Source organism: Theropithecus gelada, chromosome 4, assembly GCF_003255815.1.
Source record: "Theropithecus gelada isolate Dixy chromosome 4, Tgel_1.0, whole genome shotgun sequence".
In the NCBI taxonomy this organism is placed as follows: Eukaryota; Metazoa; Chordata; class Mammalia; order Primates; family Cercopithecidae; genus Theropithecus; species Theropithecus gelada.
Genome location: NC_037671.1, coordinates 14141798 through 14157143, shown reverse-complemented (window position 1 = coordinate 14157143; position 15346 = coordinate 14141798).

Here is a 15346-nt window from a genome sequence, read left to right as displayed (position 1 = left end):
GCTGTCAAATGACTTTAATAAGATTTTGGATGAGTGGGATGAGGTTTTCAAAGGAAAGATGTTTCTTGAAGGCACATACCTTTTTTGTATTAGCAGTTTTGGGAAATTGGAATTTGGATAATCCTAGGCTTAAGCAGGAATAATAGAAAGAAAACATGGCCATCTGCTTTTCTTAATGTTTTCATGGAAAGACAACTTTTAAATTTACAAGACTAACTACAATGTTCTCTCCTGCAGATCCAACTTCATATTTTAATGTGAATTATCTCAGATTGATTATCTCAATAGAACAGCATAATACAGTGCCATATTTGGAATTTGGAAATAACATTTTCAGGTCTCTCAAGAAGGTGTTTGTCTTCATATTCATGTTTTAAATTAAGACAGCACCCTTCGAAAAGCAACTGGAAATTTAGAAACTTGAAACTAAACCCAATTAATTAATTTTCACTCAAAAGTAAGAAAAAACAACAAAACTAACCAAAACGAAGTAGAAATAATAGTAGAGATAAAAACAAAAGGAATTTAAAAACAAAAAAAAAGTAGAATTGATGAGTAAAACCAAGATTTTTGCTTTTAAAAGTCTAGCAAAAAAAGAAAAAAGATTAACCTTTTCTGACATTTCATGTAAATGATATCACACAATAGGTGGACTTTTGTGACACTTATCATGTTTTTGGGACTCACCCATATTGTAGCATATATAAGTACTTCAGTTCTTTTATTGCTGAGTAATATCCTATTGCGTGGATATGCTACATTTTGTTTATTCATCAGTTGATAGACATTGGATTGTATCCACTTTCTGGCTATTGTGAGTAATGCTGTTATGAACATTCATGTACACATTTTTGTGTGGACATGTTTTCATTTCTCTTGGGTAGATTCCTAGGAGTGGAATTGCTAGGTTACATGGTAACTTTATGTTTAAAGTTTTGAGGAACTGCCAAACTCGTTTCCAAAGGGACTGTACCTTTTACATTCACACTGGCAAGGTATGAAGTTCCAGTTTTCTCCACATCCTCACTAACACTGGTAACTGTCTGTCGTTTTTTATTACAGCCATTCCAGCGGGTGTGTAGCAGTATTTCCTTGGGGGTTTTAGTTGTACTTCTCTAATGACCAATGATGCTGAGCATGTTTTCATGTGCTCATTATGCACTCATTATCTCCTTTGGAAAAATGTCTATTCAAATCCTTTTCCCACTTTTTAGTTGGGTTATGTCTTTTATTATTGTAAGAATTCTTTAGATAGTCTGGATATGAGTCCCTTTTCAGATACGTGATTTGAGAACATTTTCTGTGTGTGTGTGTTTTTTTTTTTTTCACTTTCTTGATGGCATTCCTTGAAGCACAGAAGTTTTTAATGTTGATGAAGTCCAATTTATCAATCTTTTATCATGTGTGCTTTTGTTGCCGTAACTAAGAAATCATTGCCTAATTCAAGATCATAAAGAGTTACTACTGTGTTTTCTTCTGAGTTTAATGATTTTAGCTTTTATATGTAAACATGTGATTCACTGTATTCTGTATGGTAGGATTTCAGGGTACAAATTGATTTTTTTGCATGTGGATATTCAGTTATTCAGTTCTTTCAGCATTTGTTGAAAAGGCTATTCTTTTCCCATGAAATTGTCTTGGCTGCTTTGCCAAAAATCAATTGACCAAAAGCATATAAGCTTATTTTTGGATTCTCAATTATATTTTATCGGTCAATATGTCTATCCTTATAACAGTAAAAAACAGTCTTGATTTCTATAGTTTTGTAATAAGTTTTGAAATCAGGAAATATGAGTAACCAATTTTGTTCTTTTTAAAGATTAATTGGGCCACTCTGGCTTCCTTCCATGCACATATGAATTTTGATAGAAATTGTGTTGAATCTGTAGATGAACTGGAATATTGCCATCCCAACAATATTGTCTTTCAATCTGTTAATATGGAGTATCTTTCCATTTATTTAAATCTTCTTTAATGTTTTTCAATACTATTTTGTAGTTTTCAGTGTACAAGTTTTGAGTTTTGTACTTCCTTTGTTAAATTTATTCCTAAGTATTTTATTCATTTTGATACTCATGTAAAGAGAATTGTTTTCTTAATTTCATTTTCAAACTATTTATTACTACTGTATAGAAATATAATTGATACAGCCGGGCGCGGTGGCTCAAGCCTGTAATCCCAGCACTTTGGGAGGCCGAGGCGGGTGGATCACGAGGTCAGGAGATCGAGACCATCCTGGCTAACATGGTGAAACCCCGTCTCTACTAAAAATACAAAAAAAAAAAAACTAGCCGGGCGTGGTGGCGGGCGCCTGTAGTCCCAGCTACTCGGAGGCTGAGGCGGGAGAATGGCGTGAACCCGGGAGGTGGAGCTTGCAGTGAGCCGAGATCGCGCCACCGCACTCCAGCCTGGGCGACAGAGCGAGACTCCGTCTAAAAAAAAAAAAAAAAACAAAACAAAAAAAAAAAAAAAGAAATATAATTGATTTTTTATATTGATCTGTTGAACTTGTGTATTAGTTCTAATTGTTTTTTAGTAGATTCTTTGACCTTTTTAATACACAAGATCATGTCATTTGTGAATATAAATAATTTTACTTCTCACTTACCAATGTCAATCTTCCTTTCTTTCCTTCTTTCTCTTTCTTCCTTCCTTCCTTCCTTCCTTTCCTTTTTTTTTTTTTTTTTTTTTTTGTTTTATGGTACAATGTGGAAATGGAAAGAGTGACATCCTTGTCCTGTTCTGAACTTACTGATTTTTAGATATTTGATATATTTCTATCAATCGCAGTCATTATTCTCTTTGTGACCTCAAATTCTCCCATTTTTTGGCCAGTGGGAGCTTCTTCTACTTAATTCCTATGGTCTTTAAATGTAATCACACCAGTCTTTGATTGCTTCCTCACTTTCTGGTGCAATAGTGTGCCCCTAGATCCAACTAGTGTTTTCCTGCCCCAGATCTAGGATCATTCAGTTTCCCAAAAACTCATTTCCTTTATGTTGGAAACAGTACTGAGAGACCACAATCTGGATATTAGAAGTGACCAGTGCTATAAGTAATTATTGCATCTAGATCCTATTTGACAAGGCTAGGAAATAGGATGGTGGTGGTGTTATTTTATAAAAGGGAAAAGCCACAACTTCATAGTTAGATTTTTTTTTTTTTTTTTTTTTTTTTTGAGACGGAGTCTCGCGCTGTGTCACCCAGGCTGGAGTGCAGTGGCGCGATCTCGGCTCACTGCAAGCTCCGCCTCCCAGGTTCACGCCATTCTCCTGCCTCAGCCTCCGAGTAGCTGGGACTACAGGCGCCCGCCACCACGCCCGGCTAGTTTTTTGTATTTTTAGTAGAGACGGGGTTTCACCATGTTAGCCAGGATGGTCTCGATCTCCTGACCTCGTGATCCGCCCGTCTCGGCCTCCCAAAGTGCTGGGATTACAGGCTTGAGCCACCGCGCCCGGCCCATAGTTAGATTTTTAACTTAAATAAAAAAATAAAGTTTTACTTATTTTCTCTTATTTTATCCTTTGATCTCATTTCTTGTACACTGAAAACCTTGATTCCTTTTAAGAGTAATATAATTATTTGTTTGTCATATAACAGTCTCAAAGTAACAGTTTGAATATTCATGTAACAGTTTCCAAGCAACAGTGACAATATTACTACTAACAATTAGATACTGAATACCATTTGAGAATTTTTGGTAGTTCTTCTCATCAGTAGAATATATTATCTGAGATGTACAGTCAAATTACCATATCCTAAATTCACTTGCAATATCTTCCTCTTTATGACTCTTGCAACAACTTGATAGACAGGTTCATTTCTTTCCATCTATTTACCATTTTTATTGATTATTTTCACTCCTTTAAAGTTTAATTTTTGTATTTTAATTATGTTAAATATTTATAGGGTTTTATAACAAGATATTTTCACAGAGGTTCACTCCCATTCATGTCCCTTCTACTCTATTCCTACCCTCCCCATAAGTAAATATTTTATTAGTTTTTATTTAACCGTCAACTTTTTTCTTTTTGAAAAGTACTCCAGTACAACCTAGGATAGAAATGGCAAGAGTTGACATTCTTTAGTTATTTCCATTTTCAAGGTAAAACTTTCAGTATTTCACCATTATGTATAGTGTTTTCTGAATCATTTTTGTAGTACTTTATCAGATTTTGAAAAATCTATTTTATTCCTGATTTGCTGAAAGTTTTTTTTGCTTAAAATGTTTAATGAAAAATAGGTGTCAATTTTTAGCAAATGTATCTTCCGTATCTGAGATGCTCATACGATTTTTGCCCTTTTTTTCCTTAATGTGGGGAATTACATTGATTGATTTTCAAATGTTAAACCAACCTTGCAATTATTTAAACCAAAATTGGCAGTATCATATTATCCTTTTTATATACCACTGGGTTCAATTTGCCAATATTTTGTCTAGAATTTTTGCATCCATGTCTATGAAAGAGACTGACTCAAGAATGCCCTTTTTTGCAATTTCCTTGACACATTGTGCTAGCTTCATAAAAAGAGTTTAGAATTGTTTCCTCCTTGCCCATTCCATTAATGTGAGCTAAACTGATTAAAGTATTAATCAAGCTTTTTATTGTAGCATATAGTTATGTTTTGTTCTTCAAACCAGTTTGACAATCTTGATATTTTACTTGGGACATTTTATGTATTTATATGGGGAGTATTTTATATATTTATCTCAGTAATATAAATATATAAACTACCTCAAGTAAAATATCAAGTAATGACTGATATATTTGGGTTCATTTATACTTATTATTTGTTGTATATTTAGCTCATGTTTTTCCTTCCCTTCTTGCTTTCTTTTGAATTATTAATAGTCTCTCCCTTTATTAGCTTTTCAATCATAAAATATTTTACTATATTTTAGTGCTTATGTTAGAGATTATAATATGAATCTTTGACTTACTACTGTTAAATACAAATTAGTACTTACACTTCCCCAAAATATGTTCATTCCTTAGGATACTTTTCTCCATTTGCCTCATGCTGTCTTTTGTTTTATGGCTGTCATATATTTCAATTCAACATTAATTCTAAACCACAATATCCAACATTATTGTTGGATAATGTTCTTTCCTCAGCACACTTTTCTCTATTTGCCCCATGCTGTCTTTTGTTTTATGGATGCTGTATATTTCAATTCAACATTAATTTTAAACTACAAAAGACATTATTATTGTTGGATAGTCAATAGTCACTTATATTTACTGATATATTTACTTTTTCTATTGATCTTTATTCCTTCCTACATCTCTGGATTTCCATCTGGGACCACATTCCTTGTGCCTAAAGAACCCCTTTAAAAAAAGAAGTACTGACTTTTTGGCATACAGTTCTATGAATTTTAATGCATGTATAAAATTTGTATAAGCCCTACAACAATTGTGATGCAAAACACGAATAACTCCATTTAACATTTCTTCTAATAGAAGTTTATCGGTGACATAGACTCATATTACTATTAGTTTATGTTTTTCTGGAAATATCTTTATTTTGCTTTTATTTTGGAAGGATATTTTCACCAGATATAGAATTCTACACTGGCTGTTGTCGCTCTTCAGCCTTTTAAAAGTATCATTCCATCATTTAGTTTTCATCACTTCCATTGAGAAGTTAGTTATTAATCTTATCATTGCTTCCTTGAAGTAATGCATCTTTTTTCTCTACTTGCTTTTATGATTTTCTTGCCTTTAATTTTTATTAATTTGATTATAGTATGCCAAAGCGTCGTTTTTGTTGCCTTTATTTGGCTTCAGGTTCTTAGTAATTTTTGATTCTATGACTCAATATTTTTTACCTCTTTTGGAAAATTCTTGTTTATTATCTCTACTAATATTGCTTCTGCCACATTCTTTTCTTCCTCCCTCCTTGAACTCCAATTACACAGGTTAGAAAGTTTCATATGATAGACCATGTCTCATATGTCTCCTATACACTTTTGTGTTTTCCATCCTTTTTTCTTTCTGTACTTCAGTTGAGATATTTTCTACTGACCTATCTCCAGCTCACCAGTCCTTTCTTTGGCTGTGACCAACTTGCTGTTAAACCACGTCTATTGAGTTCTCCTTTTTATTAACTGTATTTTTTTTCTTCAGTGCTAGAATTTCCACTTGCTTTTTTAAAAATATAGATTCCAGATTAGCTGGTGGAGTTGACCCTGCAGAGGTCATGTTTAGGTAGCAAGGGAGTTTTTTAGTTCATAATTTTCTTTTTTTTTTCTTTTGAGATGGAGTTTCACTCTTGTCACCCAGGCTGGAATGCAATGGCGTGATCTTGGTTCACTGCAACCTCTGCCTCCTCAGTTCAAGCGATTCTCCTTTTTCAGCCTCCTGAGTAGCAGGGATTACCAGCGCCTGCCACCACGCCCAGCTAATTTTTGTGTTTTTAGACGAGATGGGGTGTTGCCATGTTGGCCAGGCTGGTCTTGAGCTCCTGACCTCAAGTGATCTGCCAGCTTTGGCCTCCCAAAGTGCTGGGATTACAGGCGTGAGCCACCATACCCTGCCCCTACTTCACGATTTTCTAGCTGCAGCGTAAAATACGAGTGCATGGGTAAAATCCGGATCCAGAAGAAGAGGAAGTGGTCAAGATTCTTCCAGGCCAGCTGGACCTGTGGCTGCCCAGAGGCCATGATGAACAATCTCAACAAGAGGAACCACCAGCTGAGAGTCAGGATATTGAAGCTGGACAAGAGAGAGAAGGAGGAGCACCTGTAGCTGAAGGTGAGGAGGAAACTGAACTGGAAGGTGACTGCCAGGAAATGGGTCTGGGAAAGAGTGGGAGTGAGTATGGAGATGGCCTCAGTGTGAAAAGGAAGATTCTGCCTAACCTACAGTGTACTAGAATTCTAGAACGTGGTGGTGGATGGGCAGCTGTGATTTAAAAAGAAGACAAGCTGAGGCCACAAATGCTCTTGGTATATTGAAATTTTGACTTACTAAATTCTCTCAATAAAGCTTTACAGTTCTCTCTAAAAATATATATACATTCCAGTTCTCTAGTAAAATTCTTCATTTTGTAATTTCTTTTCTTGATCACAATAATTACAATTAAAGTCTGCATCTAATAGCTACAACAATCTGGGACACATGTGAGTATATTTCACCATGTTTTTTCTCTTGACCCTCTTTCTTGAATCCTACTTTGAATTGAATGCTGATCACAGGGCCTAGAGGCTCTGGATGGAGTTACTTTCCTCTGGAGAAGGGTTACCCCATGGTCTGACAGGCTGCTGGAGTAAGGTCGGTTTATCTCAATCCAATCAAGGACTAAGATCAGGGAGGCTGGGTTGCAGTAAGGCTTGATTAGCCCTCATGCACTCCCTTTCCAATGGTCTCAACTGAAAGCCTAGCACATTTGCTAAATGCTACTTCCTTGAATCGCGTGAACCTGGGAGGCGGAGGTTACAGTGAGCTGAGATTGTGCCACTGCACTCCAGCCCAGATGATTGTGCGAGACTCCGTCTCAAAAAAAAATAATAATAATAATAAAAATAATAACATGCTACCTCCTTGTCAGTTCCCAAACTCTGTTTTTTTTTTTTATCTCCATTACAACACAAGACTGCTAAAATTCCACTCTGCTTTCCAGTTGCTTTTCCCGGCTTGACTTTCGCCCTACATGGCTAACACTACGCACTTCAGAGAGAAACCATCAGATGTCAGGGTCACTCCTCTGCACCTCCCTTCTTTCTGGAACCAAGACTTCTTGAACCTAGCTGATTTGGAAACCCCACACTCCAAGTTTTATCACCTCAGACCTGTAAGACTGTGAGGATTCTGCTGCTTTTCCTGCCCTTCCAAGTCTCTACCAAGCCTCTCAGCCTCTTTCTTCGTGCCAAGAATTAGCAAATGCCAAGGGGAAAAATCAGCTTTCAGAACGTTGGGCTCACTTCAGTGGGATTCTCTTCTCTCTGGTTTTGACCCTTTATCTCTGAGGTGTCTCAGTGACTCTCTGAAGACTTCAGACAGATCCCTTTCAATCGTATCTCTCTTTTTCTGTTGTTCTCAGTGGAAGCATCAGTTTTCTACTAACTATTCCATCATATCTGAAAATGAAAAGTGTCTTCTTGTTTCACTTTCTAGATATACTGTAGTTTTTATTCAACCCATTCTCTGCTGAAAAACATTTGGGTTGTTTTGCAGCCTTTTGCTATAATAGATAATGCCATAGAGTATAGCACCACATGTATGCGTATATCGCCACTGGATATGTGAGATCAAATCCTGAAAGCATGACTGGTGGATCAAAGGGCACATACATATGTAATTTGCATATACTGATTTGCCAGTTTCCCATCATAAAATTTGTGCCATTTTATGTCCTCGCTTGCAGTGTATGAAAGGCCTTTTTTTTTTTTTTTTTACCACAGCTGCACCAAAAATTTTACATTGTCAGGGAATTTTGTCAATTTGACAGATGAGACAGTGTCTCAGTAGTTTTGACATGCATTTTGTTTACTGTGCATGAGGGTGATTAGCATGTTTTTCTGTGAACTCTCTATTCATACTTTTGCCTTTTGTGTGTAGAAGAGAGTCCTTTTTGTCTCAATTTTTAGGAAATCCTTATTATATTAAAGCATGTTAATATTTGGTAATAAAGGTTGCCAAATTTTTCCCAATTTGTAATTATCTTAGACTTTCCTTATGTTGTTTTTTTTTTTTCAGTGTTGTCAAATTTATCAATCTCTTATCTCTAGTTTTTTTTAGTCATAGTTAGAAATCTCCACTCTTGGGTTATAAAAATAAAATACATGTTTTCTTCTAGTTCTTATATGGATTTTTTTGTTGTTGTCGTTTTTCATTTAGACCTCCAACACATTTGTAAGTTATCCTGGAGTATATTTTAAGAAAAAAATACAGTTTTATCTTTTTCTGTATAGCTATCCAGCTCCCCAAACGTTAATGTTTAACCTCTGACTTCGCTTGCTTTGTCATATGCTAAATTATCCTTATACACATATATTTCTGTATATTCTATTCTGATCCACTGGTCTGTAAGTCTTTTCCTGAGCCAGTATCCCACTGCTTTAATTTAGAGGATTTAAAATGTTTTACTACATTCTAATAGGATTAGCCACACACTACATTACTGTTCTTTCCAATTATTTCTTGGTTATTCTCAGTTGTTTATTCTTTCATATAAACTTTTTAATCAACTTGTCTAGTTCCAGGAAAAAAGTATCTGAGATTTTTATTAAGGTTGCACTAAATTTATAAGATCATCTTTATCGCGCTGAATTTTTCCTTCAAAAATAGTGTTTTTCAATTTGTTCAAAATTTTTAAGTCCTTCAAGAATGTATTAGTTTTCCTATTGTTCTGCGTAACTTAATGTCTAGGTATTTAAATTTTTATTATACATAGGGTGTTCTCTTCAAACTGCTTACTTTATATATATGAAAGCTATTGATTTCTGTATGCTTATTTTATATGCTGCTACTTTATCTTATGGTTTTAGTACTTTTCCATTGATTCTTTTGGGTTTTCCAACTATACAGTTAAATTCTGAACAAAGACAGTTTGTCTCTTCCTTTCCAATTCTGTACTTCTAATTGTTTTCTCCTGTTTAATTGCATTAGCTAACATGTCAGTGCAATGTTCAACAATTGCAGAGATGGTGGACATCCTTGTCTTATTCCTCACTTTAGCAGAATGTTCCCTAAGTGTCTGACATTTGAAGATTAAGTATGATGGTGGCTTTTGGATTGCTATGCACACACACACATTTTACCATGTTGAAGTAGGGCTGTGCTATTTTTAAAATTGCGTGCTAGACACTTGGTTTTGAAAAATTATTTGTAGAAATAATTTGAGGCCTAGAATGACGTATCTTGTTCCAGAGGAGATTCTTGTTGCTTACTCCGTAACCCCAGGGACACTATCAGCAATCTGGATTCGCCCTATTCTACTTTTAGAGTTTGAGATTTTCTAGGCCTGCAGATTCACCCGAAGAGAGGCTATGAGCCTTATACTCATTTCGTTATCTTCACCCTTCCTTCTTGGGCCAGCTCTTCAGCGCTCTACTCCCAAGGTGTAGGGTACCTCCCAAGACTTCTGCCCCTGGCAGGTTCCAGACCGCAGCTTTTTCTGTCTGGCTCAAGGGGTTTTTTACACTGCAACTCTGTTCCAGTTGCCCTTTGAAGATCTGCAAATGTTCCCCAGGACAGAGAGCCTTAAATATGAGGCTCACTCTCCTGATTTGTGTGTTCTCCCAGATCTTGCCCAGTAAATCCTTATGACCCTTTAGCTCTTCATGATTTTAAAACTTATCTATTGCATCTAGCTTTTACTAGTTATCATGAAGGAGAGCTGGTCTGAATTACCTAGTCCTCCACCGCCAAAACTAAACTCCTATATGGAGACAACTTTTAAAACCCATAAAGAGAAAAAAGAAAGCAGACAGACTTCTTGAAATCATATTTTTTAATATGTAAACGATTTCCAGATGTGTCTAAACTACCTTTAGAAACAGGTGCTTCTCTAAAGACTGCTAACAGCACGAAATTCATATGACTAAGAAAATTAAATTTACTTCCGTAAGAGGTCCTCCAAAGTAGTATAACTTTAGAGCCACACCTTACGTTTTACCCAATTTACATATTACTTAGGCTCTCCTTGGCCTACCTTCTGGCACAGGAAATGTTACTCTTTTTATAAAAAATTGAACTCTTTCTTTACCACATGTGAAGCTATCAATATCTATGAAAAGAAGAGGTGGTGGGTGGAGGAAGAAAGAAAATGTGAAGCTATTCTTTGATTCTTATCTGTTACTAAGTAAATTTCCGCATGGCAATCACTGTTCTCACAACGCAGGCAAAATAAGTCAATAAACAAAAAAAAAGAGAGAGAGAGAGAAGGAAACTACAACAAAAACAGCAGACCATAGTCTCCTACTGCAAACCATAGAGGAGTTGGATATAATGGCAGTTACTTTAATTGCAGTATTCATAATCCAGCTAAAAAAGAAAGAACGGCAGGTCACCAGCAGCCAGAATAAAGATAGAAATCAAACCCAGAGCAGTGAGAATTAGACGCATCCCTGGTGCCTTGGATACTTCTAGTGTTCTCACCTACAGAAGAAAATGCTTGGTGTTTTTTTTATCATCCCAACAAATTCAATATGATGTAAGATCCTTTGCCTGCACTATACACTTTCATGGGACTCTGTCCTTAGGTTTCTCAATCTACTTTCTTTCATGCACGAAGTTCACTAAAAAGCCTTGCCTCATAGACTTAACAACACTTTAAACTCAAATGAACCGCTTTCGTTCCAGTTTAAAAAATCAACTGCTGGCCAGGCGAGGTGGCTCACACCTGTAATCCCAACACTTTGAAAGGCCGAGCTGGGCAGATGCCTGAGGTCAGGAGTTCGAGACCAGCCTGGCCAACATGGCAAAACCTCGTCTCTACTAAAATACAAAAATCTGCCAGGCCCAGTGGTGCACATCTGTAGTCCCAGCTATTTGGGAGGCTGAGGCATGAGAATCACTTGAACCCAGGAGGCAGAGGTTGTGGTGAGGCAACATGGCACCACTGCACTCCAGCCTGGGTGACAGAACGAGACTGTCTCACAAAAAAAAAAAAAAAAAAAAAAAAAAGGCAACTACCCCAAAGATTACAGGCAGGAAGCTGACTAAAACAATAATGGCAGTTACTTTCATTGCAGTATTCATAATCCAGCTAAAAAAGAAAAGAGTGACAGAAGCCAGAAGAAAGATAGAAATCAAATCCAGAGCAGTGAGTAGAAGATGCATCCCTGGTGCCTTGTGGCTCACTACGACTGGCACTGAAAAAAGCCCTAGGACCTGGCGTATTAGCTCACATGGACAGATGTGACCTCCAAACTGCAGAAGGCAAAGAAATTGGACCAAGCCCTGGCAGGCATCCCTGAGCCTTGTTTATGAAAGGTCAACTAGAAATGTCTGCACACTTGCCCAGGAAACAAAAGAAATGTGGCCATCTGTGCAGGGACTAGAAAACGGGGAAAATCATCCCGTCTAAAATAAACATTCCAGGCATCTACCATATGTGGATGTGAAAGAATATAAACGCAGGACACTATCTTATATCGTTTAAAAACAAACTCAAAATACTTAAATATGAAAGAGATTTAAATCCTGCAAGAAAATCTATAGAAGTATGAATTGACTACAAAGGTGGCAGAGATTTTCTTAAGACTACAAACCCAAGAGCTATTTAATAAATACCAACAGTATATTTGACTCTATAAAGACATCTGCCAGGCGCGGTGTCCCATGCCTGTAAGCCCAGCACTTTGGAAGGCTGCAGCGGGTGGATTACTTGAGGTCAGGAGTTCAAGACCAGCCTGACCAACACGGTGAAACTCCACCTCTATTAAATATAAAAAATTACCCCGGTATGGTGGTGGTTGCCTGTAGTCCCAGATACTTGGGAGACTGAGGCATAAGAATCACTTGAACCCAGGAGGCAGAGATTGCAGTGAGCAGAGACTGTGCCACTGCACTCCAGCCTGGGCAACAGCGAAACTAACTCAAAACAAAAAACAAAACCAACGCAGAACAAAGAAACCAGGAAACACGTCGGTATAGCTCAAGAAACCTCAGCTCTTAAATATGCCACAATGATAATGACTAGTAATTCAGGTGAACAAAAATATTCAACCCCAATCACAAGGAGGTCGGATAGGAGGAAATATTTAATACCTCCTGAATTCCTGGTGTTAAGCAGCAAACAGTGTCTTCAAATTTTGTTCAAAACTTTGTTGAAAGAAAAGCAAGGGTGGGTGGGAAGAAAGAGAAACAGGAAAAGAAAAAGTAAAGGAAAAAAAAAAGAAAGGTCCACCCATGACAAACTTTTTAGAAGCAGGGAACAGCAACCAACATGCTGACTTAAGCACGAAAGGGGTTTATTAGAATATTGGGCCAGGCCTGGGGGTTCATGCCTATGATACCCGCATTTCGGGAAGCTGAAGTAGCTGGATCACGAGACCAGGCGTTTCAGACCAGCCTGGGCAATATGGTGAAACCCCCTCTCTAACAAACATATGGAAACTACCTGGGCATGGCGGCACATGCTTGTTGTAGTCCCACGTACCCTGGAAAGCTGTATACAGAAGTATCACTCAAATCTGAGACGCAGAGGTTGCAGTGAGCTGAAGTCACCACTGCTCTCCAGCCCTAGGCAACAGGAGTGGCTGTCTCCATAAAAAAATAAAACATCATGTATTTATCACACAATCGGTAGGAATATAGTCCAGACAAGCACTGGTGATGGGTCCGGAATTGGGGGACTTCTTATCTTGCTGACTTCAAAAATAAAGCTAAGGACCCTTGCAGTGAGTGTTACAGTTAAACATGATATGTCTGAAACTTCTTCCTTTTAGTGGCTCACATGGTCTACACTGGATTGAAGAGCAAACCTACAAACCTTCCCGGTGACTATTACAGCTCTACAACCCAGCACGACTCCGCATTTCTTCCCTTCGTCTCGGTAAGTTTGTACTCTTGCTAGTTTGAAGAATGAAACTTCCGATCTTTCCCAAGAGCGTTACAGCTCTACAGAAACAGCACACCTCCCAGCGGGTTAGTGGTTTTACTAGTTTCACTGGAAACACTCTACCCCTCTTTATGAATATTACAGTTAACAAAAAAAAAACTACACTTATCTGACCAAACCAAAACTTACCACAAAAACTAAAGCAACCACAAGTCACAAATTACTGCTAACTACCCACACAGGTTGGTCGTGGCTGTTGCTGTCGGCCTGCTTTTATCCTCTTATCTGGCCCCACCCACATCCTGCTGATTGGTCCATTTTACAGAGAGTTGATTGGTCCATTTTACAGGGAGCTGATTGGTCCATTTTACAGAGAGTTGATTGGTCCATTTTACAGAGAGTTGACTGGTCCATTTTGACAGGTTGCTGATTGGTGCATTTACAATCCCTGAGCTAGACACAGAGTGCTGATTGGTGCATTTACAATCCTCCAGCTACATATAAAAGTTCTCCAAGTCCCCACTACATTGACTAGACACAGAGCACTGATTGGTATCTTTAGAAACTTTGAGTTAGACAGAGTGCTGATTGGTGCGTTTACAAACCTTGAGCTAGACACAGAGTGCTGATTGGTGTATTTACAATGCCTTAGCTAGACATAAAGGTTCTGCAAATGCCCAATAGACTCAGAAGTGCAGCTAGTTCTGCCCAGTGGATACTCTCTAGGGCCGTTGGTGTAGCTGCCCGCCAGACCAGCGCGCGGCTCCTGCACTTCTTCAGCCTTTGGGGGGTCTATGGGACCGCAGGCACAGCAGAGGAGGGGGCGGCCGCCGTAGCGGAGGCTCGGGCTGCGCGGGAGCCCACCGCCGGTTGGGCGGGCTGGGGCATTGCGGGCTGCACGAGCCCTGCCCCACGGGGAGGTGGCTGAGGCCCGACGAGAATTCGAGCGCGGTGTGGGTAGGCTGGCGGTGCTGGGGGACTCGGCGCACCTCCCGCAGCTGCTGGCCGGTATGCTAAACCACTCACTGCCCTGGGCCAGACGCGCTGGCCGCTCTGAGTGCTGTCCGCCAGGCCCGCGCCCGCCCGGAACTCGCGCTGACCCGTGAGCGCTGCGCGCAGCCCCCCTTCCCACCCGCACCTCTGCCTCTTCACCTCCTCGCAAGCAGAGGGAGCCGGCTCTGGCCTCGGTCAGCCCAAAGAGAGGCTCTCACAGTGCGGTGGTGGGCTGAAGGGCTCCTCAAGCATCCCCGCAGTGGACGCCAAGGCCGAGGCGGCGCTGAGAGCCAGGGCTGCTAGTCACCTCTCAGTAGGACCAATACCACGGTCAGTGCGCGGAGCTGGCCTGTTGATAACACGACAACCCTTGCCTCCTGCACTGCTCACGCCACGTCAGCATACACGTGACCCTAGAACACCTCCGGATGGGCAACTTAGGCCATTGCAGCTGCCACTGCAGATCCAGAGCAACGTTTCTGTCAGGCAGCCTCCTCCGGGGGCTATGAGCTACTTTCTCAACCATGGGTGGGAACATGGCTGTAGGGACGAGGTGATGTGCTTGCACCATCGCTGCAGTGCAGGGATGGAAACCAAGGTCTGGAGTTTTATTTCTTTTCTTTTTCTTTTTTTTTGTTTTTTGAGACAGAGTCTAGCTAGCTCTGTTGCCCAGGCTGGAGTGCAGTGGCGCGATCTTGGTTCACTGCAACCTCCACCTGCCAGGTTCAAGCAATTCCAAGTAGGTGGGATTACAGGTGCGTGCCATAATGCCCAGCTATTTTTTTTTTTTTTTTTTTTTTTTTTTTTTTTTTTTTTTTTTTTTTTTTTTTAAAAGGGGGGT